The sequence below is a fragment of the Ochotona princeps genome, chromosome 21, assembly GCF_030435755.1.
Source record: "Ochotona princeps isolate mOchPri1 chromosome 21, mOchPri1.hap1, whole genome shotgun sequence".
In the NCBI taxonomy this organism is placed as follows: Eukaryota; Metazoa; Chordata; class Mammalia; order Lagomorpha; family Ochotonidae; genus Ochotona; species Ochotona princeps.
In genome coordinates, this window is record NC_080852.1 from 8,480,362 (window position 1) to 8,507,946 (window position 27,585).

The following is a 27,585-nucleotide window of genomic DNA, read 5'->3' on the forward strand; positions in this document are numbered from 1 at the left end:
AGCTCCATATCCATACCACACACCTGAGCTAACCCACTCACCTCTCGGGCACCCTAGATGTCTCTTGTGTGAGGTGTGGATTAATACTGGGAGAGCGCTTTGCAAACCCAGTGCTCAGAACATTACGATGACCAAAGGCTGTAGGGGACTCACCTTCCTGGATGAGGCAAAGGAAGTTTGCTCATCCACATAACATGACAAACTCTCTTTGGCCATTCCCTGAAGATGCTGTGAATGAGACAGGCAGTGGGACAAAATAAATAAGAGAAATTAGAACGTACTTCGCCATACTGCCACCATCACATTGGGCATTCATTATATTTTCAAAAATTTAATGATGAGATCAGCATGATTTTGTCTTAACCCCCTCCCACCAAACATCTAAGAGGGCCAAGTTTTTGGCATTTTGTATATAAAGGGATTCTGTCCAAGCCATGTGGAGAGTTTGCACTGATACCAAAGGCAATGTGTCACCTCTAGGGGAGTTGTGTTTTTGCTTTCTCCAGTCTTCAGGTTCTGCTTCAGGCCTCATTTTTGGTTCCCCAACAGCTGTCAGAATAACCACGCCACCACCACCACAAACTGTCCCCTCTAGTCAGAGGGTCAGGGTTTAGCAAAAAAAATAACAAACAACACTGAATTAAGTTGCAATCTCAGTTCCCCAAGAAGTGTTTGTGAGCATAAGTATATCCCAACTGCTTGACAGAACATGTTTACACATGCTCCTGGAGTTGGGGTGAAGTTACATCCTGAAGACTCCATTATGAATGGAAAATGTTGCAAAATGGAGATGCATCTAAGGAATAGGCATTTAGCCTGGCAGTTACAATGCTGCTTAGGGCTCCCATGTCCCATGTGGCATGTCAGGATGCCTGGGCTCAACATTCAGCTGCTGGCTCCCGCTTCCTGATTCCATAGACGCTGGAAGGAAGTAACAGTGCTTCAAGTACTTGTATCCTTGCTTTAATGTGTAGGATGCTGGGATTGAGTTTCTGGCTCGCAGCTCTGGCCCTAGCCCAGACCTGACTTCAATAAGCATTTGGGGGAATAAATCAGTAAACATCTCTGTCTCTCTTTGTGTCTCTGAGCTTTTGAAATAAATATTTCCAAAGGCATGTACTAAATCTGAACTAATGCGCACCATAGCTTAGTCTAGCCTAAGTTAAACATGTTATACTTGAACAGAATCTTCTAATGCAAAACCTGTTTTATAAGAAAATGTTAAATGCCTTATATACAGACACAGATGTGCATTCTGATTATGAGATGTAAAAACATGAAGTGCAATATTCAAAAATATCCCTGGACACACAGCACACTGCAGAGTAAAGGCTGGCTAGGAGCTGTGTTCCCTGCCATTGCACAGTACCAACAGAGAGGACCAGAAGGTACAGTGCCAGCCTGGGGGAAAGACCCAAATCCAGAATGCAAAGGTCAGGGGCAGGTGGACATTGTTCTGCAGGTTAAGTTGTACGTGGGCTATCTACCTTCCATCTAGGGGTGCCTGCTAATGTGTGTCCTGGGAAATACTCAATGATGGTTCAAGTACCTGAGACTCTGCGACCCACATGGGAGACCAGAATGGAGTTCCAGGCTCCTGGCTTCAGCCTGGCTCAGCCACAGTTGCTGGGGTCATTTGGGGACTAGACCAGTAGATGGACAGTCTCTTTGTGTCTATTCCTCCACCTTGTTTTTCCTTTCAAGTAAACAAATAATCCAAAGTTCAATTGCTACTAAATGTATATCAATTCCACACCATCATAAAATCAACAAATCACTAAGTCAAGCCATTGTCAAAGCTAAATACTTACTCATTGTTGATCTTGAATTCACATTTAATAGACAACCCAGACAATGATCAGGCAACCCTAACCCAACTGCTGGGCCAGATCTAGAAAGTTCTTTTGCTTCTTCAGGAAGAAGCTTGAGTTTTAGTCCCCGCAGAGGTCCAAGTGGAGAAGTGGAAGAGCGAAGGAAAGGCAGGGAAAGTGGGGACAGAACATGGCTGGTCACTTGGGGATCTGACTTCTGACACCCTCTGTAAGTCACCACCAGAACAGGCCTTAGCCGTATCTGAAGACTCGCCTGCTGAAGTGCAGGTCACAGGTCTGCCTGGGAGAGGCTGGCCACACATGTGCTGATGTTTCCCACCTGCACACTGGCCCAACCCCCTCTTCTTTCGTGAGATGCACAGATGGCCCTTCAGAGAGCAAATGCTCCTTTCAGATACCTATCTCAAGATTGGCTCATTATATTACAGAACTCCTTGGCAACCAAGTAAAGCTGATGTTTGAATTAGATACACATGTTCTGTATTTTAGATATTTTTCCTGCTTTTTTTTAGTGTAGGTGAATGTTTGATTTTAATTTTCTATTATTTTTAGGATAAGAAATAATCATCTCCTGAAGATATTTTTACATTTTCCAGGTAAGCCCTGTCTAAATCTTGTCAAAATGATGGCTGTTATTTCTGCTATGATTTGTATCTAGTACATTTTGATTTAGCCACTACATCATCTGAACATTCGTTCATAAATTGAGGCTGCGATGTTATAAAATGCCATTTCAAAGATGAATTACTAAGTGTTATATGGAAAGCTGTTTTTGAGTGAATTATCTAGTTCTCCCATTTGCCAAATATCAATTCAGGGTCATAAACATGATTATGCAGAGGAAAGAACCTCAAGAAGCCTTCTCAGCGATGCTGGCTAGCTCACAGATAAAGCCACCATGAGAACATCACATATATAGGAAAACTGCAAATAATATTGGATGTTTAAGCAGGAATAATGTGATTTTTCATAAAATTTGGGCTGGGCAAAATGAGGTCATTTACTTGTCAAGATGCTATATGAAAGTTCCATGATATTAAGGTAAAGTAACCAAATATTTCTGTAATCCCATTTCAAAGCTATCTCAAGCTCTGTGTAAATGTTTTACATTCATTGGTAATATTATAAGCATATTGAGTAAGAACATATGGTATAATAATATCTAAAGGGCACTTTACCTATATTCTTTCTCGTTCTCCTGGCAACTTTGCAAGGTAAGTATGCTTGCTTCACTTTATAGATAAGGGAACTAAGACTATGAGATGTTGGATACACTGTGCAGGGCATGGCCATGGCCATCAACCTTTGTCCTGCTGGCACCGATTGCATACAACTCGATTGCTGTCAACAGGAGCACTGCACCAAGATAATTAGATAAGGTAGAATGTATAAACTTTCAGGCCTGGCACGATAGCCTAGTGGCTAAAATCTTCACTTTGCTCCAGGATCCCATATGGGCACTGGTTTGTGTCCCAGCTGCTCCACTTCCCATCCAGCTTCCTGCCTGTGGCCTGGGAAAGCAGTAGAGGATGACCCAAAGCTTTGGGACTCTGCACCTGTGTGGGAGACCTGGAAGAAGCTCCTGGCTCCTGGATTTAGATAAGCTCAGCTCTGGACTATAGGAGCCTTTTAGGCAAAGAAATCGGCAGACAGTAGATCTCTCCCTCTCTGGCTGTCCCTCCCACTCTCTGTCATGCTGCATTTCAAATGAATAAGTATATCTTTTCAAAACAATAAATAAAAAATGAGGATGGGATCAGCATTTAGCCTAGCAGTTAAGCTGCCAGTTAGGACACACATGTCTGTCGTCAGTGTGTCTCAGTTCAGAACCCAGCCCCAACACCTGATTTTACCTTCTGGCTAATGCAGACCCTGGGAGGAGGCAGCAGGTGGTTGTGTATATGATTGGGTTCCTGCCACCCCCATGGGAATCCTAGATGGGGCTCTAAGCTCCCAGCTTCAGCCTGGACCAGGCCCCTGCTGCTGCGGCACTTGGGGTGTGAAGCAGCAGTTAGGAGTCTCCCTCTCTTTCTCCCCTCTTAAATAACTAAATAATTGTAAAGATTTACACACTTATAGGATAGCAACACAGAGAAAGATATTTTCCATTCTCTGATATACTGTCATGATGACCAGGGGCTAGGGTGGACTGAAACCAGGAGCCTGGAAGCCCATCTGGGTGTCCCTTGTGCATTGCAGGGGCCCAAGCACCTGCGCCATCTTCTGCTGCCTCCCAGGCTCAATGCAGGAAGCTGGGTCTGAAACAGAGCATCTGGGGTTTGAATTGCAGTTAAGGTTAAGAGGGGCTTAATCTGCTGTGTCCCAAAAACTTTTTTCTAATAAAGACAGAAAAGAAAGATAATTTTGGAGAACTGATCTTTTTGGGCTCATAAATTACTTTGGGTGAATCCTAAATTCAACTCTGAGTATCCTACCATATTTCTTTTGAACTTAAAAGATTAATAAATAAGCTCTTTGCAAAGACAATCTTCTTTCCATGACTTGACAGAATTTTTTACCTCATTTTTCTTTGAAGAAATGCTAGCTAGGGGCTGGCATTGTGGTACAGCAGGTCCAGCAGCCACCTGCACTGCCCACATCCCATGGGAGTGCTGGTTTGAGACACTAATGAAATTTTTGGCTCCTGGTTCCCAGCTTCTGGCTTCAGTCTGGCCCAGCCCTAGCTATTGTGGCCATCTGATGAGCAAATCAGCATTTGGAAGATCTTTCTGTTTATCCCTGTTTCTCTGAAACTGCCTCTCAAATCAAAAGAAGAGGAGGGTGACAAGGAGGAAAAGGAAGAAAAAGAAGAAAGAAGACAAGGGCGGGGGAAGAAGAAGAGGAGGAGGAGGAAGGAGAGGAAGAGGGAGGAGAAATGGTAGATAATGTGACAAATATTGGCTCACTTTTATCTTTGATTATGTAGAACTACAGCTTTGCATGAACCAATTCTAGTTGAGGCTGAACTGCTCCTAAGGTTGTCAGCCACCATCGTTTGAAAGGAAAGAGATTTTGGCACACATTGAAATGTGATGTGCGTGGATGTTTGTTATATAAACCATCTTTGTTTGCAGAAGGATTAACATTAAATTGAAATTCATTAAGGACATTTAAGTAGCAGGCTGCTGTCTGGACTCAGATCAGCAGCTTTCCCTTCCTGGAAAACTACTTCCAGCTTTGTGAGCAGGTGGTAACCTTAGCTGCAGCTCCTCAACTCTGCTGTTGCATGAAAGTAGCCAGCAACTGGACATGAGCGAACGAGTGTGGCTGCGTTATGAAACTGCATTTACAGAAGCTGGCTGCAAGCCAGATCTCACCAATGGGCCCTGTTGGCTGGTCCCCATTCTGAAACAATAAAAGGTAGAGCTTTAAAGAGTATCTCTGCCTGTTTTTGTCTCAAACACTCGACAGGCAAATGAGCCTTGTATATCACAAGTCACTTGGGGAGGAATCGTACAGCATGTTCACGTATTCTCTTCAATTGCTTCTTTAGTGTCTCATTCTGTAATCAAAGAGCAATAAGCAGGGTTGATGGTGGGAAATTGTGAGGCCACAGCACACAGATGGCTGGGCTGGGTCCTCTCTTCTAGCCATGGGGGCTCTAGGAAATGGGGGATCCAGTTGCGTCCCTACCACACTCAGCCAGGAGAAGGGGTGCCTTTTTCTAATTCTTTCCCCCAAAGAGACATCTTTTTCTCATTTGTCTACAGGGAGGGGTGCCTTGTTTCAATTCCTATAAGGGTGTGGTATGTACTAGTAGAAGCCCTATGGAAACCTAGGGACCTGACTCATTTCTATGGGCTGCAGCTCAAAAAAACAATCCTCGCATGGCTCTCTAATAAAAAATTAATTTAAAACCATAAGGCTTGGCGCCATCTTTTAGGAAGAAGATTCTTTAGGCCTGAGAAGCATTAAGAGTAGCTGCTAACAATTGCCTGCTGCAAGTGGAACATCAGAAGATTGTGTTTACCCCCTCAGATTATGGTTTTAATAAGCTATCATAAGCATTTGAAAGTCCTAGCCCTCTGGAATATATAGGGAGCTGTACAATTTAGATAATGGGACATTGCTTTCAAGGGAATCAAATGCAGACTGTGGATGGCAAATGATGTGAGGAACTTTGGATTAGCCACATTGCTATTCTGGCAAGATTTTGTCATTAAATGGTGATCAGTTGTGCAATAACTGTGCTTACACTGTGCCCATAGTTCATATGACATTAAAAAAAAAATCCTGTGTTGCAATTTGTCAACAAGGATGCTGCCATAGAGTTGTTTTGTTTATGGGCTTAGTTTTATTATTTTAATTAGTAAAAATCCTCATCGAAATTAAAACAATAGTGAAGGACGAAAAGGAAAAACTGAAGTCTCCTGTGTGTTCTGGCTTTTGAGCAATGCTACAGAAGAAGTGCCCTGAGTCAATGCTATGAAAATTCACCCTCTTATATTTTCTTCTAGTAGTTTTCTTGTTTAATTTTTCTATATACATATCAAAGTTGATTGGAAGGTAGTTTTGAGTATGTTGTGACACTGAGACTGGTCTTTTCCATATGCGTTGCTAACTGCATGCTTCCCAGAATTCCCTATTGTGTCATACAGATTGTTAAAAAGCTGCTAATCTCAGATGGAGAGTTAATCAGCACTGCCCTCTTCTTTACCATAGACGTTCACACATGAAATTGGAACTTTTTCTTTTCTTTTTTCTTTTCTTTTCTTTTTTTTTTTTTTTTTTTTTTTTGGTAAACATGTATTTATTTTCATCTGGGAGCAGATTTACAGAAGGGAAAGACAGGGAAAGATCTTCCACCCGATGGTTTATTCCCCAGATACTCAGCCAGGAACCTCCTTCAGTTCTCCCTCAGGGTAGCAGCGTCCCAAGGCTCTGGGCCATCCTCCACTGCTTTCCCAGGCCACAAACAGGGAGCTGGATGGGCAGTGGAGCCGCTGGATAGAAACCAGTGGGGATGCTGGTGCTTGGAGGTGGAGAACTAGCTAGCTTATCTGTTGCACCAGTTCCCAAACTGGATACTTTTTAAGACTCTACATACCTGTACACAGTAAATACAATGACTATTACCACAGTTTGGGACCCTCCCTGATTTGTGCAAAGAGGCCAACAATCATACCCATTATTGTGTTTGTGTTATCATTCACAGTAAAGGAAAAACAAGCCAAAGTTCTACCATTATTTTAAAAGTAATTTGAGGGCTCTGCTAGCTTTCAAGGCATGTATTAGCAGGAAGCTGGAGTTAACAGCGGGAGCCAGGGCAGGGACCAGGCATTCTGATATGGGATGGAAGTTTTAAGCAGCATCCTAACTACCAGGCCAAGAGCCACCCCTGCTCCATTTGATTTAATTAGATATATACCTATATATCCTTTACATGTGAGAAACTATGATAGCAATCCCTTACACCTTGCAAATTCTGTTAACATTTTCTTCAATTCATTTCATTTTTATACCCTTCATCATGAAACTACAAAAACAGGATCCAATATTGTCCCTGTCACAATTCCCTGGGCAAGAAAGAAAAAGCACCTGTGAAGGGGGTGATGTCAGCAAGGGATATTTTGGGGCAATAGTGACCTTGGATATCGATGCTGAGGGACTGAAACAAGTTGATAGGGTTGCATTGCATCTTTAGCAGCTAGAACGCCTGGGAGAAATCATAAATCAGTTGAATCGTTGCAAGAAAATTGAATATTGTGTGGAGAGATTAGCAGAACTACCCAGAAATTGAGAGACGTGTGTGCCTGTTGCTAGGAATGGTAATGAGAATATCGGAAATGAATAGTTCTGTGTCGTCCTTGAAGTATCATTACCTGTTGTTCAGAAAGGCACTTTCCCACTTGTATTTTTCCTTAATGCAACACATTTGTTTGCGTCCTCATTCAGTGACATTGTTTGAAATATGTCATAAATGTTCTTTAGTTTCGGTTGAAAATAGCAATGTTCCAGCATTCAAAAGAGACTTTTAAGAATCACTGGTGCTTTAAAATCCACCCTTTGAAAGAAAGTAGAGTGGGAAATCAGTGAATCCACTCTCACTCTGAAATGAAGATGAATATTTATTAAAAAGACCGACTACTGCTACCTAAAAACGTCAATAGAAATATATCAAAAATTGAATAACAATTAAATATGCATTAGACTTTGATTGTGTTTTCATTCAATATCATCCTGTGCACAAACGAATTAATATTTAATGTAGAAGAATGAAATCTTGGGACCACAGTGCAACAGAAGTCCTGGATAACAAAGTAAAACTGGCTGCCAGGGTCCATTTATTTTGAGCAACTTGAATGGCCTGATCTGAAGCCAGCAACAGCTTGCTATCCACACCTGTCACCCTCACAGCATGTCTTTTTTGGATGATGTATAGAGTCATACATGCATTCTTCAGAAATTTTGCAGATATCAAGAGAGTAGCAAGTACTGGTGAAAAGGTGGGGTCATATACAGCATTGTGGCAGAGTGAGTTAAGGACCACCTCCTGTGATGCTGGTATCCTATTATAGGATAACCAGTTTACATCCGGCTACTCTACTTCCATCTAGCTCCCTGCGAATTGCCTGGGAAAAGTATCAAAAGATGACGTACAAGTTTTGGCCGCTACTACCCATGTGGGAGACCCAGGTGAAGCTCCTGGCTCCTGGCTTTAACCTGGCCCAGCACTGGCCATAGTGGCCACCTGGGGAGTGAACCAACAGATGAATGATCTATCTGTCTGCCTCTCTGTGCATGTGTGGTGTATTTCCTTCTCGGTAACTCTCGCTTTCAAAATAAATAAGAAAATATTGAAAAGAAAAGGGAAAAAAAACTTGGGGAGACACTCCTAGGCTCTGTGTTAAGGGATACTCAGTGTAACTGATTGGAAAGCAATTGCACAAAGCCCAATTAAACGTGTACATATCATCCAATTGTATAATTGACCTTGGAAAAGAAACTCCCATGCATATGCACAAAGAAATGTGCCCAGCTTTGTAGGGAAATCAGGAAACCAGCTCAGATGCCACCAAACAAAGGGCACTAAACGAGACATGCCCTCAATGAGATATTTCAGAGAAGTTAAACTGAACAAAGTACGTTTGATGCCCTGATAGGGACCCACCTTGGAAACCTCATGGTGGATGTCAAATCAAATTGCAGGCAAGCAGAATGTGACACCATCTACCCAAGTGTTAGACATCCCAGATGAGAGTCATAGCCTATTCCCTCTCATTTCATTTGTACTTATAATGTTCCGTAAGAAAGCTCAAGAAATACTTTGTGTTGCTTGGTCTTGCACAAATATTTTATGATACAGAGGTGAGAGGCAGGTCTGCATCAGTGCAACTCTGAGACAGGAGGCAAAGCAATACACAAGGAGATCAACTGCCTCTGCTTTCCTTGGGGAGAAAACTTCATCTGAAGCCAATATGGCAAAATACAAAGCCTTCCATACTTTCCTGCATGTTAGCGACAGTTGTTTTAAAAAAAAAATGAAGATCAGAAGGGGGAGAAAAAAATTAAACATTAAATGGTTGAAAATCATTTTAAAACCAAAAATCATCTCCATGAGTTAGTCAGTGACCGATTGTTCACCCCACCGCTTTTGCAGCTTGTGGAGTGGGGTCGGGGGAGGGAAGATGTCTCTCTGCAGGCACACATTCTGTGGGAAACAAAGGCAAAGGTTGAAAGCCTCCAGGCGCTCTTGATAACATGCCAGGCTGAAGTGGCACTGGAGCAATCTCAAAGAACAGAAAGGGACACCAGAACTTCTGCGCTGCAGATTTGATGAAAGCCAAGAACATTTGGTCTCAGTTTCCTTCACCACTCTACCCAGCAAATCCCATTCCATGGAACCTGTATTCTGTTCTGGCTGCCTCCTAGGGTCTCATCATCTGGCCTGGAGTGCTGAAAACAGCAGGTTGTGGGCATTTCAAAGGCCCTTCCCAGAGCAGGTTTCAACTTACCCCTCTGCATGGGAGGCAAGCAAACTCCCAACTTCCGGGTACCAAGTACATCCCTTTGGGAGAATGACTGATTTTGTTTCGTGGTAGTTTCTTGTACATCCTGGTGGTCTGCAGCCAGGCTAGCTATCTCCAGCATTGTGCTGTCTGCCAAGGTGCATATGCTATGGGAGGCAGAGACAAAGACCTGGGCAGCAAGCCAGGGAGAGGACAGACTACCTGCTGCCAGGTCACAAAGTCAGGAGGGTGGCAAGGGCAGACTCATGTTTCAGAGTAGCAGAGCCATTGCCCTTGGAAGCATGTGGGCCTGGCAGTGCCCTCCTCATGGGGCAGGTCCAGAAAGAGAATATCCCTGGGGTGCCTGTCTTTGCACCCCCATGTCACAGGGTAAGGAAATGGGGGACTATGGAGGAGAAGGGCTAGGATGTGCAAGTCCCAGTCTTACAGATGGCTCCTGAGAGAGGACCTGAGTGCATGGGACAGCTTTTCTTGCCCTTTCTGTAAAGGGATAAGACAGACCCAAGGGCTCCTAGCACCCCAGGAAGGGAACCGCTGCCGAAATCATGGAAGGGCATAACCTTGATGAAGCCGATAAGGTGGCAGCAGAAAACACAGTATGGCTCCTGGGAGTCCAGGGACATAGGTCATGGAAGCAAGACAACTTCACCCAGCAGAAGCGGGAGGGAAGGAAGGGCTGTGGGGGCCGATCAGAGGGAAGGGGGTTCAGGGAACCACGCTTGCTCGTGGTGCAGAGAGAAGGGGAAGGTGGCTTGACGACTCCCGGCCCCCACCTGCAGCTGTAGGTGAGGCCCCTGTGGCTGACTCCACGGAGTTCCCGCTTCTGTTTGTCACCACACTAATGCAAGGACAGCTGTAGTAGACCTTGATCTGTAGGCTGCCTTGTTACTGTCCACTCTACTTCCATCCCTGCTTCACACACATGGGTACCCCTCTCTCTGTTGTCCTCTGGTCACACCCATATTGGCAGGAAGCTCCTGGAGGTACTGCCCACTGCAGCATACTCACACTGACTTTTTTAAAATGCATGTCAGGAGCCAGTGCTGTGGCAAAGTCAACTCTTGTAACATGAGCATCCCAGATGGACACCAGTTCAAGTTCCGGCTGCTCTACGTCCAATCCAGCTCCCTGCTAATGCACCTGGGAAGACAACCAGAGGATGGTCCAAGTATCTGGACTCCTACCACCCACATGGGAGACCCGGGAGAAGCTCCTGGCTTCATCCTGGCCTAACCCTGATCATTAGAGTCATTTGAGGAGTGAACTAGCAGGTGGAAGATCTCTGTCTCTTCCACTCTCTTCATAATTCTGCCTTCGAAATAAATAAGATACATTTTTCTTTTAAAATAAGCATGTTGGATGAGGTCAGACCTGTCAAATCCCTCCTGGCAGCTCATCCCACCTGGAGCAGGTCCTGAGTTCCCCAGGTGTGCTTTCCCGGCTTTGTACAGCATCGTCCCCACCCACCAGGCACTTGCACCTCAGCTCTTCCCCTTTGTACTCTCTGTTCAGCCACCCAGGTCTCCTTGTGATTCTCAAGGATGCTCCTAGGTTCTGAGCTGATGGCTGGCTTCCATTCATAGACACGCATCACTTTCTGTTTCCACTTGCTACCAAAAAAAATAATAAATCATAGCTCTCAACGGGAGCCTTCAGACCACACCCACCCACCCCTCTCTCCTCGCCCACTCCATGGTTGCCCATACCCTACCGTGCCACCTGACTTCTTATAGTTGTTGAGTCTTTGTCTACCTCCCTCCCCACCACCAACCTCAGGACCCTGCTAGAGTGTAACTAGAACCAGTACAAAGGAAGCGCTCAGCAATGTATATGAACTCTGGGAAGTACCAGATTGGTTTGGAGTGAACTCCAAAGTTGGAAGAAAATCTTTTCTCAGCAAAATTACCTTCTGGCAGACATTTGGGGGGTCCCTCCTCTCCCTTGCCCTCCTTTCTGCTTGCTCTTGCCATCTGCCCTCGCCTCTTTCACTGACCCCTCTGCCCTCCGGAGTCCTAGCTCCATCTTGGATGCATAGGACAAGGTCTTTCAGGCCCTCCTCAAAGCCAACAGGCTTTACTGCACTAATCTGGGGCTCCTCCCAGGGTTTCACATCTATCTGCAGTTATGCTGTGAGCATCACCTGTCTATGTCCTCTGTTTTATCAAAGGCCACATTTCATGAAGAAATGATGACCAACAAGGAGGAAAGCCCCTCTGGCTACATCCTCCCAGCTCACAGAGGCAACTGTGCCAGGCAGCACAGTGGCCAACTGTCCGTAAATCTTAGAAGTCAAGTGTCACTGGCTTTCTAGCCTTTGATAGAAGCCACAGTAAGAAAATATGTAGGGGCCACCACAGTGGCTCAACAGGCTAATCTTCTGCCTGCCAGTGCCGGTATCCCATATGGGCACCTGTTCAAGTCCAGGCTTCTCTACTTCAGTTGGTTATTCAGGCCACAGAGTTTCCATCCTAGAAGCATGATTCATTGTGCCTGTAACTTCACAGAAAAGGCTTCAGAGCTGCTGAACACCTGTGTACCCTCCTCAAAGCGTGGATTGGCCATGTTTTGTGATCTCAACGAGGCTGAACAGGCCTGAGATGCCTGAAGCTATGCAGAGACTGCAAAATGCAACCTCGGGGTGTGCAAATGGCAGCTCGCAATAGCTCAGTTGAGAAACAGTGTTTAACGTTCTAGTGGCTACTGAGGTAGGAGCTGGTTTTGTACAGAGAGGTCATAGGCAAGCATGTCAGCATTGGCTATGACATTTGAAGATCAATCTTTAACATCTGATTGTATCTAACTGATTATTTTAGTGTTCATGGGCAATGTGCGATCACATTGCTGTGTTAATTAGGATGTATCAAAAAAACAAATGAAATTTTTAAAATGACTTCGGTCTAAAGTTACTCAGAAAACCCAGTGGGAGAAAGATATGCATGATACAACCCAATTTTTTAAGAAGAAAAGAAGATTCTTACAAGGTGTTCCTAGGAGGTTGGTAGAAAAAAATGCAGAAAAATAACAAGTCATTAATTGTAGTTATTTAGAGAAATGAGCCTCTAGGGATGATCAAGGGAAAGGGGAGGGCTAAATAATCAGGTTTCTGCTTAAATAATCTCATTTGTTTCCCGAAGTACCATTTTCGAACTTTTTTTTAAATGCCTTTATTTAAAAGGCAGAGTTAGAGAGCAAGAGAGAGAGGAGATAGTTCACTGCTTCACTCCCCAAGGGATTACACCGGCCATGCCAGGCGAACGCCAGGAGCGGGAACTCCAGCCAGCTCACCTCCTGAGTGCAGGGGCCCAAGCACTTGGGCCATCCTCTGCTGTTCCCCAGGGGCATTAGGATGCTGCTTGGAACACCTGCATCCCATATCCAAGTGCTTGGATTCCAGGCCCGCCTCCACCTCTAAGTCCGTCTTCCTGCTCACGTTTACCCTGGGAGGCAGCAGGTGATGTCTAAGGCCTCTGGGTCCCTGCCACTCACCTATATAAATTCCTGGCTCCTAGCTTTGGCCTGGCGTGGTCCCTGCTATTGTGAATGTTTGGGGAAATGAATCAGCAAATGGTAGATCTCCTCTTTCTCTCTCTCACCATCTGCCTTTCAAGTACATGAATGAATGAATGAATGAATGAATCACAAAGAACATTTAGACCAATAGGAGTAATTTCCTTTCTTCCAGTTCAGCTTTAAGTGACCCTCCCAAGGTTGCCTCAGCTGAATGGAGCAGCATTGCATGCTCTTGACCCCCTAAAGCCACAGCTGCCTCTCCTGGGCCAAGTCTGTGACAAACCACCCCCTTGAGATTCTCCCTGGGTGAACCCACACAGTGAAGAACAGAACAATGCCGTGTAAGATAACACGGTGCAAATGATTGTTGTTCCTGCAGTGTTTAATGCAAATTTAAGCATGCGAATCAGGTATCACAATAACTGCTGGAGAAATGTGATGCTGACAGTATTTGGCAATAAAATAATAATCACTGTGTGTATCTCTGATGAGATGAGATTTAATCCATTTGCACTCCTAATTGTCTGCCACACTACGTTAGAGACAGATACTGCTATTGTCTGCCGCTCAGAAATATGAAATTCAAAGCAATATGTCCAATGTCTCGGAATAAGCTAGCTTAATGAACCAGCAAATTAGAGCTTTCTATCTCTTTATTTAACATCCAGCTCCATGAATGTTTCAGAGTTCATTACAAAGGTGCAAAATGTAAAGGAATACTGCTAAATTCATTTCTGATTAGAACTAATGATTTTGAAAAAGACTTCTCGTATTTTTAGAGGGAGCTATTATTTATTATTGAATTTATATGGCTTTGGATAATAAACATTCAATCTTTTCTCATTTCTGTGATTAACAGTTTTGAATTTTGCAATACAGTCACATACACAAGAAAAGATAACCATGTAAAGAAATCAACATGTCCCCCTCAAAACACAGAAATGACATACAGAAAGACAATGGCAAATTTTGCTTTGTGACTTGTGACAATGGTTATTGCAGACGGGAAGGAAGAAGAGATTTTGCCTTGGAAGACATTTGGTAATTTTGGGGTGTCACAGCTAAAGTACGGGGTGCCACTGGTAGACTACCACCAAGAATTATCCAGCCCCAAGTATTACGGGTGCTGGGATTAAGGAACCCTGACCCCACGTGAATGTGTCTCATTGAAAGAATGCACCATTTAATTCAATGGTTTCTGAAGTGAGATCACTTTCCTTCTTGTCACACAGGCTCAGAGCAAGACCAGCTAAAGGCTTGGATCTGGCGCCACTGGTTTCATCCTAATAGCTACAGCAACGATGATTTTAGCATCTGCAATAAAGATAATAGACCTGAGACCCCTTAAACACAGATTATAGGAAGGACTTTAATTTGTCCAAGCATTTACATTATCTTCAAAGAAATGTCGTTCCCATTTTAACAACATGCATCTGATTATCTAATAGGTTTCAAGTTGCCCGCATATTGGTGCAAGGCATTTAAAAGAAATCTGTTTGGGATATTGGTGTAGATGAGAAGCGTCAGCAGTGGAAGATTCTATGATGCTGACGTCATCATTACTGTAGCTACATCAGCCAGATGTGTGGCCGGGATCAGCAGTGGGAAGATCAAAGTTCTGATTCACTTGGACTTGTATTTGTGTGGAACATGATTTGTAGCCTGTTAGGAGGTAGAAATCCCACATTTAGGAGGGAAAAAAAGCTCAATGTTGCAGAATTTCTTTTATAGTACTATAGATTTAGTTTAGCTCTTGTTTTAATCTACCTCTCATGTGTAGTCGTTAAAAATCTGATTGAATTGATACAATTTAATTTGATACTTTCAGGAACTCTATGATAGCAGTGATCCAACTTTTCACAGGCTTAATTTGATTATAGAAAATCCAATCATTATAACAATTCAGTGAAAAAGAATGGAAGAAATGGGAAATTTTTCTCATCCAAAAATTCACGTATCATAGAATAAAAAGATTGAACTATCAGCTTCTTTCCTTGGAGCTAGGGTGTTCTAAACAAAACCTAGCTAAACATATATAACGTGTTCATATATTCTTCTATCTCATTAAATAGACTTAATTAAATATTTTATATAATGTAGAAAATGTTTTTAATAGTTTTATAGATTATAATAATAGGCATATGCATTATGATTATCATACATTTTTTAGGAAAGTAAACATTTTTATCACATCAGCTCCATGGCTCAGCCATTGTACTGCTGTCAAAAACTGTGATGAGGTACCAGTGTTGTGGCATAACTGGTAAAGCAGCCACCTATAGTGCTGGCATCCCATATGGGCACTGGGTCATGTCCCAACTGCTCCACTTCTGATCCAGCTCCTTGCTAATGGCCTGGGAAAGCAGCAAAGGATGCCCCTGCGCCCATATGGGAGACTTGGAGGAAGCTCCGCCCTCCTGCCCTAGAGATTCCAACCATCTGAGAAGTGAACCAATGGATGCAGGTTCGTTCTTTCTCTCTTTCTCTCTCTCACTTTCTTTCTAACTATGATTTTCAAATAAATAAATAAATCTTCTTTAAAAAAACAAAATCATTTGAGAGCTCTGTAACCTCTGTCAGAATGCCTCACTATGAAGCCCAGCACGGCTGCCCATTCTGGCTTCCTGCTAATGTGCACCCTGGGAAGCAGCAGGTAATGACCCCAGTACATGGGTCCCTGCCACACTACGAGAAACCAGGAAGGAGTGCTTGCCTCCTGCCTCCAGCCCAGCCTCACTACCAGAAACCAGGAAGGAGTCCCTGATTCCTGCCTCCAGCCCAGCCCAAGCCTGGCTGCTGAGGGCATTTGGAGAATAAATCAGCAGATAGAAGGTTTCTCCCTCCCTCTTTCTTTCTAGTTTTTAATAAGCAAAATTAATGAAGCATTTGGAAAATAATGAACCAGATCTTGGTGTTACACACTACTCAATCTAGAGGCAGTGTTAAATAATTAATAATACAGGTGGTACTCAGCTGGTGCAAAATGTGTGACTGGTACCCAAAAGGTACCAGTCTTGGAGCAGTCCTTCAAAGTCATAATTCTGAATTTTTTTTTAAATTCTTTATTTTATGATACAGTTTAATAGGTTTTGGGGTTTTCCCTTCTCCTCCCCCTCCAATTGTTCTTTCTAGTCTTTCACTAGGTCTCTTCCAAGTGCCCTCAGAAGTCCATCATACTGCCATTGAAATGTCTCCCAACATGTAGAGGCTTATCTGTTGTTTCACTGTGAGACCATCCTTGTGTTACAAGTACAAGTACAAGGGTATATTTCTCACTGTTTCTGCCTATGGACATATTATGGAGCACAGATGGACGGAGGCAGAATGACCCCAGTACATGTCATTACATGGCTTTTATCACCTATCATAGCTAGTATTTAGTGGGTCCTTTCATATGGTGCTTACTACAAGCCAGGGTGTTGTAAGGATATTGCTTGTATGTTGTTGTCTTAAACTTATTTAATCCACGCCAGAACTCCGTATAACCAGCCATAGCTCCCACACGGTGAAGCTGGGATTTGTACCTCCAACTAGGCGATACTGCATCTCTTGTAACGAAGTATCATGTCCTGCATCAAGTGGTTTTACATTTCTACAAGGGCCACTGGGCATTGGGAGTTCAACATGGTGCTGTGAAATTAGCCAAGGTTTCAGTTTGTGTTTTGAAGGGACCAGATCTCTTTTGCACTGGTTGAAAGGAACAAGTGCTTTAAGATGAATTTTCAAAATCTTTCCTCCGTAACACACACACTGATATGCATATTACGGAATCAGGCAGTCCAGTGAAGCAGTTTCCAGGCTATGGTTGGATGTTACTTGTGCCTTCAAAAGTATATGGGTGACAATGCTGAGAGGTAGAACCATTAACTGGCAGAGCCTGGTGGTAAGTCTTCAGACCAACGGGAGGTGTGCTTTCAGTGGGACTAAGACAGTTCTTGAATGACTATTGGGGAGAGAGAGTGTGTGTCTGGAGCTAGAGCCAGTCTCACCCAGCTCTCCTGCTTCCCGTCTGAGCCTGTCACTGCTGCCTCTTACATGTGTTTCTGGTTGCCATCCACCAAGACAGTGTCCTCACGGGAGCTGAGCTGTGCCAGTGCCATGCCTTTGAGCCTCCAGAATGGAGAGTTATACACACTTCTTTTCTCTATAAAGCTGGCATATCTCAGACTTTTTTTATATAGCAACAAAACACCTGAGAAATGCAACCAATAAAGAAAAAATTTGATCATTCAATAAACCATATCTGACAGTTCATCAGAGCATTTAAAGCAGTCTGTCTGTGGGCCACCAGGGGCCGACTCAAATTTGCTCCCACTCACAGTTTTTTTGCATGTGCGGAGCTGAAGGGCTCAGAAGAGCTTAGTGAGACTATTTTTACAACGTGTTCCACTCGGTAGCAGATTTAGCCTCAGCTGGTGATATGTGTCTTCTTCTTTATCAACAATAACAACACCTTAATTTGATAGCACGCTTCCAACTTTACAAAGGATGGTCAAGTTCATTTACCCACTGATCTTAGTTGTATTGTTGTATAATCTCCCACTAATGATCCAATAACACAGGCTGACACATTAGCAAGCAGGATGTGTTCAAAAGTCGTTTCAATGTCTCTTTAGTTCTAAGCAGAGTTCAGAATGATGAAGACATGATCCTAAGAAAGTGCTGGTGTCTGAAATAACATATTTAGTCCCCAAGACACGAAACCTCTATATGACAACAAATGAACAGAGAACATTTGAGGACATAAAAACATGTTTTAACTCCACACTCTAAATATAAAACCCCAAACCAGCTAGGAATAATTGGAGAACTTTGTTGCTACTCTCTGTCTGTGAATGTAGGTAACTGAGAGTTTACTGCACTGAAATGTCTCACCCAAAAAATACTGGAAAAGGATGAAGAGAGTGGAGTGGGACTTGGGCGTCTCCTTTGAAAGGACCATGCTGTGTCAGGCTATAGAAACATCTTTCAATGGTTTACAAAAAACATTCCTGCACTCACCATAATAAGAGAATAATAGCTATGTCAGCAAACCCTTCAACTACAAAACTCGCTAAATGGTGTTTAAAACAGCAGGGGAGCATTTGTCTATAGGTTGTGTATTACTATTTTGAATTGTAGCACATAAGATTATACGGCACATTTTAACATCCTGTGACAAAACAAGGCAACAACTCTTCAAATATATGAGGCTCTAAACTTATATTTAGATATTTCACTACATAAGGAGGCAAGTTTGCAAAATGAGATGAATAGAAGGGCTGTGCTCGTGCTATTTTGGAGGGTAAACCAAGCAAGTAAGGCTTTTTGATGTAGAATTTCTGTCTAAAGAATCAAACTTGAAGATATATTAGTCAATGGAAGGTGCATCGAAATAGAATATGTACTAGATTATTCTCTCACATTTAAGAGAGAAAACACATTATAAAATGACTATAAACAGTATGTCTCTATACCAGAATCATTTCTTACAGCAAGGATTTCTTGTGTCTGTTATCCAAAAAATGCTGTCTGTCTATAATTAGCATTTGTTTATATCGGGTATGAAATCTGTCTATAATAAGTCAAAATCACAGTTGGTTTTGTGTCTTCCTATTGAGCTATTCCTGTTCTAAACTTGGTGTTGTACAAATTGGAAATTGGTTTTTTAATCAGTGAGCTCAAAGCAATTACTGTTGTCACTGCTTAGGACCCCAAAAATGATGTCTCTCTCCTCTGAATCTTCTGTGAGCTCTTTATTTGCAGTAGGATAAGCAAAGGGTCTGTTCTTGGAGCAGACGCCCAGCATTTCAGCTTTGCAGAGCACCAGGGCATCATAGTACGGTTGAAGGGAATCCTGGTGTTGTTGATGGAGACTCCCTTGGACTGATGCGAATCGTCTCAGATTTGCATAAACTACTAAAATTAATAAAATTGAATGCAGTTACCTCAAGAATACAAGTTCTTCCCTGACCTTGGGCTTTCTCTCTCTGCCTTTACAATGGACAGACACTTTCACCCCAGGGTTCAGGCATCCCACGGAACTGGTCAGCTCTGACATTCCAAATGGCCCACCCTGGTCCAGGTAGCCATTTCCTCATTCCATGCTCTGTACCCACAGACGGTTCTGTGTGGTCCACCTAGCAAGGGATCTAGAATATCTTGGGAAGGACCTACCTGTGGTTCCACGGGTAATGCTAGGTTTTTATCAAAAGAGCTCAAGCTTTCATAATTGCCACGCTATGCATGAATCATTGATTCTATACCTACTCTTCCATAACAACAAGCGTGACTTCATTTGGTATGTTTCATCGTCTATTTAAAGATATTTACTCTCTGTGAGTGAATTACAAGTTCCTGGCTTATTAAAGTCAGGATTAGCCACGTGACTTGCCCTGGTCTACAAGGTGCTGGTGAGAATTATGACTGTCCGTTTGGAGCAGCCCCTTAATATCCAGCATACACTTCGGTGGTGGTTCTTTTCCCTCTGACATCATAGCAGTTATGTTACTATTTAATGTAATTATCAGCGTGATTACATTTTAATTCTCTGTCATTTTTCTATCCTCATAACCACCTTGTGTTCCTCTGTTTTACACATTCAGGCTTCTCTGTGGTTATGTTGTGGGTTCTGTTAGATTCTTGTAAGGATCGTTGCTGGCATTCTTTTAACAGGCTACTGACTTGCACGGGCTCAAACTGGGAACTCTGTCTTGCCTGTGAAAGGCATCCACTCACATCTCAACTCCGCTCTGTTAGCTTTGAGTCTTCCCCAGGTGTGCGTCATCCAAGAGTCAGAGCTCTGGAAAGCTTACACAGCCACTGGGTCTCCTCTGCTCTGGCCCTGTTCAGTCTTGGATTCTTGTTTTACTTTAACGGCAATGGTGGCTTCACCCAGAACTTCTGGTTGTTTAAGCCAAAAACACAGCCAATTTTCTAATGGAGGTTTAGTCCATACATGGTGCACTGCCCCTGATTTCAGAATGAATCCATGAAAATGGGAAGTTCTTGCTCTGATGACCCCTCTGCTAAGTTTTAACTACCTTCCCAGGTTGGCTTGCTTGTTTCAATCCCCAGAGCATTTTGCTCAGAGTTCAGGGTTGTTACTGCAGAACAGCCAGCGTATTAGAAATCTCTCCTGCCATGCTGGGGGTTATTCTACAGAGCCAGTTCTGAGCTTTTTATTTAAAGAAAATCAAGCGTGGTTGGAGTATACTTGTATACTTGTGTCTGCTGCCTGTTTTACCCTCAGCTAACTAGTTAGTCACTGAGAGCATTCGGGAATACTACTATTTGCCATTTTACACCTAGATTTGAGAAGCCTATTGTTCTATGTCTATAAATAGCACTCATTAAACCACAAGGTTCAGGTTCAGGGGGCAGGCATTTTAGTGCAGCAGGTTAAGCAACTGCTTGGGACATGTGCAAGCTGTATTGGAGTGTCTGGTTCAAGTCTTTGCTCTGCTGCTTCCAGTCCAGCTTCCTGCTGGTGCACATAGGAAGGCAGGGAATGGCAGCCCAAGTACTTGGGTTCCCACCTCCCACATGGAAGACCTGATGGAGCCCTCGGCTCCTGAGTTTGGCCTGACATGCTCTGACTATTGCAGGCATTTGGGGAGTGAACTACCAATGGTTTATCTACAGTTTGCAGCTAACCACCTGAATTCAGTCCAGCCATAGACACTACTTCAATCAGAGAGCCAATGACTCCTTGTCTCCCAATCCACTAACCACTTTTAACTCTTTCCTGGTGTCACTGCTTGGCAGCATCTGAAGCTCCAATCACTCCTGTTTTCTTGAAGAATGCCCCTGCCCCGGGGTACTCCCTTGGCTATGCTTTCTCAAGCGACCCTTGAGCATGCTATTGTTTGAGCCTTCCATGCCCTACACATTGGCACCTATCCACAGCTATGCTTGCTTTCGTAAGTACTTCAGGGACTCAGAAATCTACATCCCCAGCTGAGACATTGTTCCCCAACCCCAACTACTGTTCCTGACTGCCTAGGGCACTTTTACTCGAAGTGCCTCGGGCTGCTGAAATATGATGTGTGCAATGTTGAATTCACCATCCTGCTTCCTCCCATCTCCAACCTCCTCCTAACTAGTCTTTGCCCACCTTGGCAAATTGCACTGTTGTCTGCCTCCTCAGCTGCCAGAGCCAGAAAGCTGCATGCCATCTTCTGTTCCCTCACCCTACCACCCCGCTACCCCCCCAAAACTCCTAAGGACAATTGAAGTGACTTCCTTATGTCTGCCTGCTCAGATCCATCCAACTGACTTCACCCCTATTCCCAAGTCCTTATAACAAGCTGCAGTGGAACCAACACTTCCTAATTGGCCCTCCACACTGTAGCTAGGAGTACAGTGCTCAGTTCCTTACTTGACTGGGGCTGCCTGAGGCCTGAAACTCCTTACAGCATCTCCCAGGAACAAGACTGTGTTGGACACAAACTTACGTATCTGCAGATTCTGTCAAATCCCTACTTTCTTAAACAGCTCAGTTGTGGAGCTAACATTGTGGTGCAACCTCCAGGAATTGTGCATCCCATTTGAGAGTCCTAAGTGAGGCCCTGCTGCTTCCTTCTGATCCAGCTCCCTGTTAATGCACCTGGGAAGCTGAAGATGATGGCTCAGCTACTTGAGTCAGGAGACCTGGATGGAGTTTCTGGTCCAGACCTCAGCCTGATCTAGCCCTGGCATATTGTAGCCACTTGGGCAGCAAACCAGTGGATGACATCTCTCTCTCTCTCTCTCTCTCTCTCTCTCTCTCTCTCTCTCTCTGTGAAATAAATAAACACATCTTTAAAAAAGAAGAAGCTCATCTTAACTTTAACAACATATCCCCAAGCTGGCTGAGGCCCAAGTTGACCTTCAAGGCTCACATATCAACTTGTCTGAGTCATCCCTCAGCATGGGCCTAAGATCTGTCTGGCTGGTAGATCCCAGGGACTAGATGGTACAACCCGGCAGGCTGAAACAATTATGTCCACATACACGGATGTCCTCAGTAAGTGGAAAGAAGCTGGAAAGTTGAACATCCCCTCTCTCTACTTTCCCAAATTCTTATGCAAGGAGGTTTCCCTGACACCTCCTGTAGAGATATCTCACTCACCATGCAGACTGGCCACTGGAGTGTCTGCCAGACCTCTCTTCAGCTCTTTGTTAACACAGTGGCCACCCCAGCATTGTCTTCTATTTTCCTTGAAGCTTTTGCTCCTTTATCAGCCTTACCACCTTTGAACTTGCCTTTTTAACCCTGTACTTGCATCCAAGATCCAGTTGCCAGAGACTATGGTTAGGAAGACCACTGTTTACTACTCTTACCTGGTACAGCTGAACACTTCCCTAGCTGACACCCTGTAGGTTCACAGACATGCCAAATCCTTTTTCCTTCTCAGGTCTTTGAACAAATTTCTCATCTCTGTCATGAGGACAGTTTGAGGCTCATCTGCAGAGTCCTTTTGCCTTATTGTACCAAATTCATTCTGGTCCTAGGTTCAGATGCTTCGTGGAACACTGTGCTGTGTACTGTGAGAACCTATTCTGGGGCAGGTGCATGGGTGTGTCCTTTCCACCATACCAGAAGTCACCCAAGGGTGTTCCTCTAGCACCTAGCTCAGTGCTGACACTGAATGACCCAATGAATATTTGAAGGATAATCATATTGAAGGAACATGTCTTTCAAAGGGGACAAGTTTTGTGAGAGAAAAAGTACCCCATCCAGGAAATTCTACTACAAGCTCTTCAGTATACAACAGTACTTCAAGCAGCTCATGAAAAATGGAATTGAAAAAGAAATCTATTTTGGTACCAAGTTCAAAAATCCATACATAGCTTTTTTTTCATAAAATTGTGCAGAATCCTTATATTTTGAAAAGGAAGTATATTGCATTGACTAAGGTGTAAGGATGACTTCAAAATCAGACTGCCTATAATTAAATCCCAGCTCTTCCACTAACAATCTTTGCAGTATGTGAGCATGATGACCTGGACACATACCTAAGCATACTTTTTCTCATTTGAAAAGTGAAGTACATAACAGTCTCCACCTCACAGAATCATGAAGAGTCAGTTAGTCATACTGTTGGGTCAAATGGCTTGGCATACTGTTCAGCACATGGACATGAATTAGTGTTATCCACCATCATCACCACAGGAAGAGGGCATCATCAGGGAGGATGGGGAGACCCATCCTCAATGCCATAAGCAACAAAGAAATGTAATGTCTTACATAACTGGAACAAGTAGAACATTTCAGTAGCTCAAAGAGTCCTTCCAGTACCTGGCTCTGTCCACACCTCTGCTCTTTCTCATGCTAGTTCTCTGGGCTATCTCCTGATCAGCCACAACTGGAGCTGTATGCCTCTTTGTTTCAAGCATCTGCTACAAAAGGGCCAAGCCACGTCCCCAAATGTAGAATGTATATTGCCTTCATTTTGATCGGACCTCCCTTAGTTATGTGACTGGTTGGAATCTTGGGCATAGGGCAGAATGGTTTGAGTTGATTGATTTAGGCTGTTCAGGATCCACTCCTGGAGTCCAGCCTTGAGTCACATTCTCCTAAGTCAAGGGACACATGGAACAGTGATTACTTGATCAGAATCTGAATTCCATTAGTATGAAAAGTGGGGGGCGAATTGCGGCTGATTGGGTAAGCTGAAATGGTCACCACATGTCCTATTGCTGTTTGGAAAATATGGAGATGTGTCTGTTAATCAAGAGGATAAATTCCAACACATGGTATTGTGGTTAGAAGCCATGTTACCAGATGTAAAAAATATATAATTATATGTTTGTCTATATTTTATACATCTATGTAACTACTATTTACCAAGTGATTGCCTTGTGCTGTGTCCTTTCCACTCAGCATTTCCTCATCCTTCACAGGCACCCTTATTCACTTCATCTATAAATACTTGGTGAGCTCCTGCTGTACTTCAGTCACTGCCTCCCAGCTGCAAATCCAACAATGTCCAGAAAAAACCAAGGCCTTTGCCCTCAGGGAAACAGAATTCTTTACCTCAGGGGTACTGCTTAAGTACTTAAGTGCTACTTAAGGTCACACAGCTTGAAAGTGGCAGAGCTAAAATTTGAACTTGGGGAGGCAGAATATAAAGCCTAGAGTGGGTTATGATAGGAAAAGATTCATTTGGGTCCAAGGAAACAGTATGGGAGGGCAAATTCACTCACTGAAATTCACTCACTGTCCTCAGCCAATCACGGACTCCTTTTGTTCAAGTTCCTGCTTTGGCAGGTGGGCTCTCAGTCAGGGGTCAGGCACCTTGACCTGCAGTAGTGACTGTCCAAGAACACCTAGAATGGGGAAGGACAGAAAGCAAGTTAGGGGACACTCAACCATTGTATGGGTGTGTCAGGCAGCTCCTTGTGTTCTGGGTCTCAGGAGAGACGTGTTGGAGACTAAGGCTGCCCATGTATATGAGCACTTCTCAGTCCTCAAGCTAGCATGTGCAGTGTCTTTTTTTTTTTTAAAGATTTATTCATTTTATTACAGCCAGATATACAGAGAGGAGGAGAGACAGAGAGGAAGATCTTCTGTCCGATGATTCACTCCCCAAGTGAGCCGCAACGGGCCGATGCGCGCCGATCCGATGCCGGGAACCAGGAACCTCTTCCGGGTCTCCGACGCGGGTGCAGGGTCCCAATGCATTGGGCCGTCCTCAACTGCTTTCCCAGGCCACAAGCAGGGAGCTGGATGGGAAGTGGAGCTGCCGGGATTAGAACCGGCGCCCATATGGGATCCCGGGGCTTTCAAGGCGAGGACTTTAGCCGCTAGGCCACGCCGCCGGGCCCATGTGCAGTGTCTTAACTCTACCTTTTACTTTCACCAGTATGGCTAGCCTACTTTCCAAATCAGAGCTTTTGTGGCATGCAGTGAGGTGAGGCATTCAGACTTTTGAGTAAAAGCCTACGTTAAGAATGATTCCTATTTTTAAATTTGTCTCTGTATCTCCCCAATCAAATGCCAGCAAATTAATTTTAAGGAGTTAATTCTTGTCCCATTGTAATGGCTCATGACCTCAAATCTAAGTAGAGATTTTTATACAATCTTGACAGCTTATTTGAGTTTGTATTCCAGTCAGTTGCATCAAACTTATATGAAGAATGAGTTGTTGATTTCTGCAGAATCATATGAACTTGACTAGATTCAAACATGTCTTTCCTGTACAAGTGTTCAGTTAGTTGAGATTGATATTTTATACTTCTAACCGATCTTGAAAACAGTTGAAATGTCTACTATGTGCAGAGCTCAAGGCTAGGCTCTGCGTGGATGGCTGTGGTCTTTTCTCCAGAAGCAAAGACCCTTGGGAACAATGATGAAGGCAGCATTCCTGGGTGACACTGGGAAGGGGATGTGAAGCCATGGGGGTGGGCGCATGGCAAAGCAAGGGGGAGAAGCAAAGCTAGGTGGTGCTCTCAGTACAGCATCAGGCTCAGTCCAATCCTATGGGGACCCCAGGAGTGGAAACTGCACCTCCGAATTCTCCTGACTTGCAGTAAGGAAGTCAGGCTTGCTCCCTCCTGGGTTGGCTGGGTATGGACTGCAGGCTACCCTAAGGGAATGAAAATGCCTAGGCAGCTGGGAGGTTCTCGGACGGAAACTCCTCCAGGAGCCAGGGAGCAGTCCTGGCCTGGTGTGTACTGCTGGCAGCAATCATGCAGGCCACCAAGGGAGGGCAGCACAGAAATGATGAAGGGGTTACTAAGGTAACCTGGGGGAGCAATGGAAGAGATGATCATCATGAGCGGGTGTAACAGTGTGTTGCACTGGCCAGAATTCTCCAGAGAAACAGCACCACAGGAACATGAGAGAGGGCTGTAAGAGAACTTCGCAATGTCCATGAGAAAGTGAAGTTAAAACTTGGACTGATTGTGGTGCAGAGAAAAATGATAAATCCATGCATTTAAGGGAGTCTTCAAAAAGTTTTTGAAAATTATTGTGAAAAAATTGCATGGATTTCAAATATTTTCTGATTGATTGATTGATTGATTGATTGATTGAAGATGTCCCCCTCTTTCTCCGGTTCACTACTCAAATGGCCACAATAGCCAGGGACTGAATCAGGCCAAAGCTTGGAGCCAGAAACTTCACATAAGTCTCCCGTGTAGATAGACCTGATCCAAGTTTTGCTCATCTGCTGCTGCTTTCTCTAGGCCATTAGCAGGGAGCTGAATCCAAAGTAGAGCAGCAGGGACATGAACCAGCCTCTCTGTTGGATCCCAGCATTGCAAGTGGCAGCTTAACTTGCTCTACCACAGCGCCAGCCCTTCAAATTGCTTGCACCAAAATATTTTGTCCCATTCTGCATTTCCCATGAGCTATATGATGAGTCTTTGTACGGAAAGACACTTATGATGAGAGGCCAGCCCATGTCCTCATACAGACTAAATGCCATAGTCTGCAAGCTGAAGCCCAGAGAGCCAGTGGTTGGTGACCATCCAGAGCTCTGAGAACCAGGGCAGCCAATGGTGTCATTCGCTGTTCCAGTCTGAAAGCCTGAGGACCAGCAGGACTGATGGCCAAGGGCAGGGGAAGTTGATGTCCCAACTTGAACAATGCGCAAATTCATTCTTCCTCTGCCTCCCTGTGCTGCCCGCCCCATCCTAGTGAGGGCGTGCTTGTTTACTCAGTCTAGGGATCCAGACACACCCAGAAATAATGTTTGCCAGCTCTCTGGGCATCCTTTAGCCCAGTCAAGCGGACAGCTAAAATTAACCAGTACCTTTGGCATTACCAAAAGCAAGAAATACTGCTAAGGAAATAAGCAAAGTGCAGCAGCCTTTCAGTCTAACAGGTGGGCACCAAATTGGGGTACCTGCCAGAAGCAAATCCTTTCTCAACCTGCAGATACACTTGGTCCATCTTCTCCCATCCGCTAAATAGGGACCCAGCGCCTGTGATGGGGTGACCATTAGGTCACCATGAGGGGCCTGCACAAGAGCCACAAGTCCAGGAAGCCTCTGGTGGCATTGCAGAGCCAGCCAGTTTTGGACAACCACCTCCAGTGGCTTCTGTGTAAAGAAAACCAAGTTCCTTGTGGTTAACGGAGTCCGTGGTCTTTTCCTCCCTTTGGGTGGCTCCCGAGCCTCAGAGGAAGGGTCGGATTTAGAGAGAAGCATCTTTCCCCCATTTCCCAGGAGTCCGAAGCGAGAGAGGCTGAAAATGCAGCAGGGAGGTTTCTCAAACTAGCTTCTTCCTTAGACACTCAGGGTGTTACGATATTTGCGTAAAGGAATACTCATCGGGTTAAGTAAAAAGACATGGTTTACTGTTT

The 27,585-nt window shown here is 44.1% G+C and overlaps 1 long non-coding RNA gene across 1 annotated transcript; it reads right to left on the bottom strand.

Moving 5' to 3' along the window:
* On the bottom strand, positions 1 to 26,274 carry LOC131482825 (uncharacterized). Its single transcript, XR_009247328.1, has 3 exons — positions 26,023 to 26,274; positions 24,496 to 24,604; positions 1 to 228 (listed from the first exon to the last, which is right to left on the bottom strand). It is a non-coding gene; the product is annotated as an uncharacterized LOC131482825 (long non-coding RNA).
* Between the last annotated feature and the right edge of the window lie 1,311 nt (positions 26,275 to 27,585).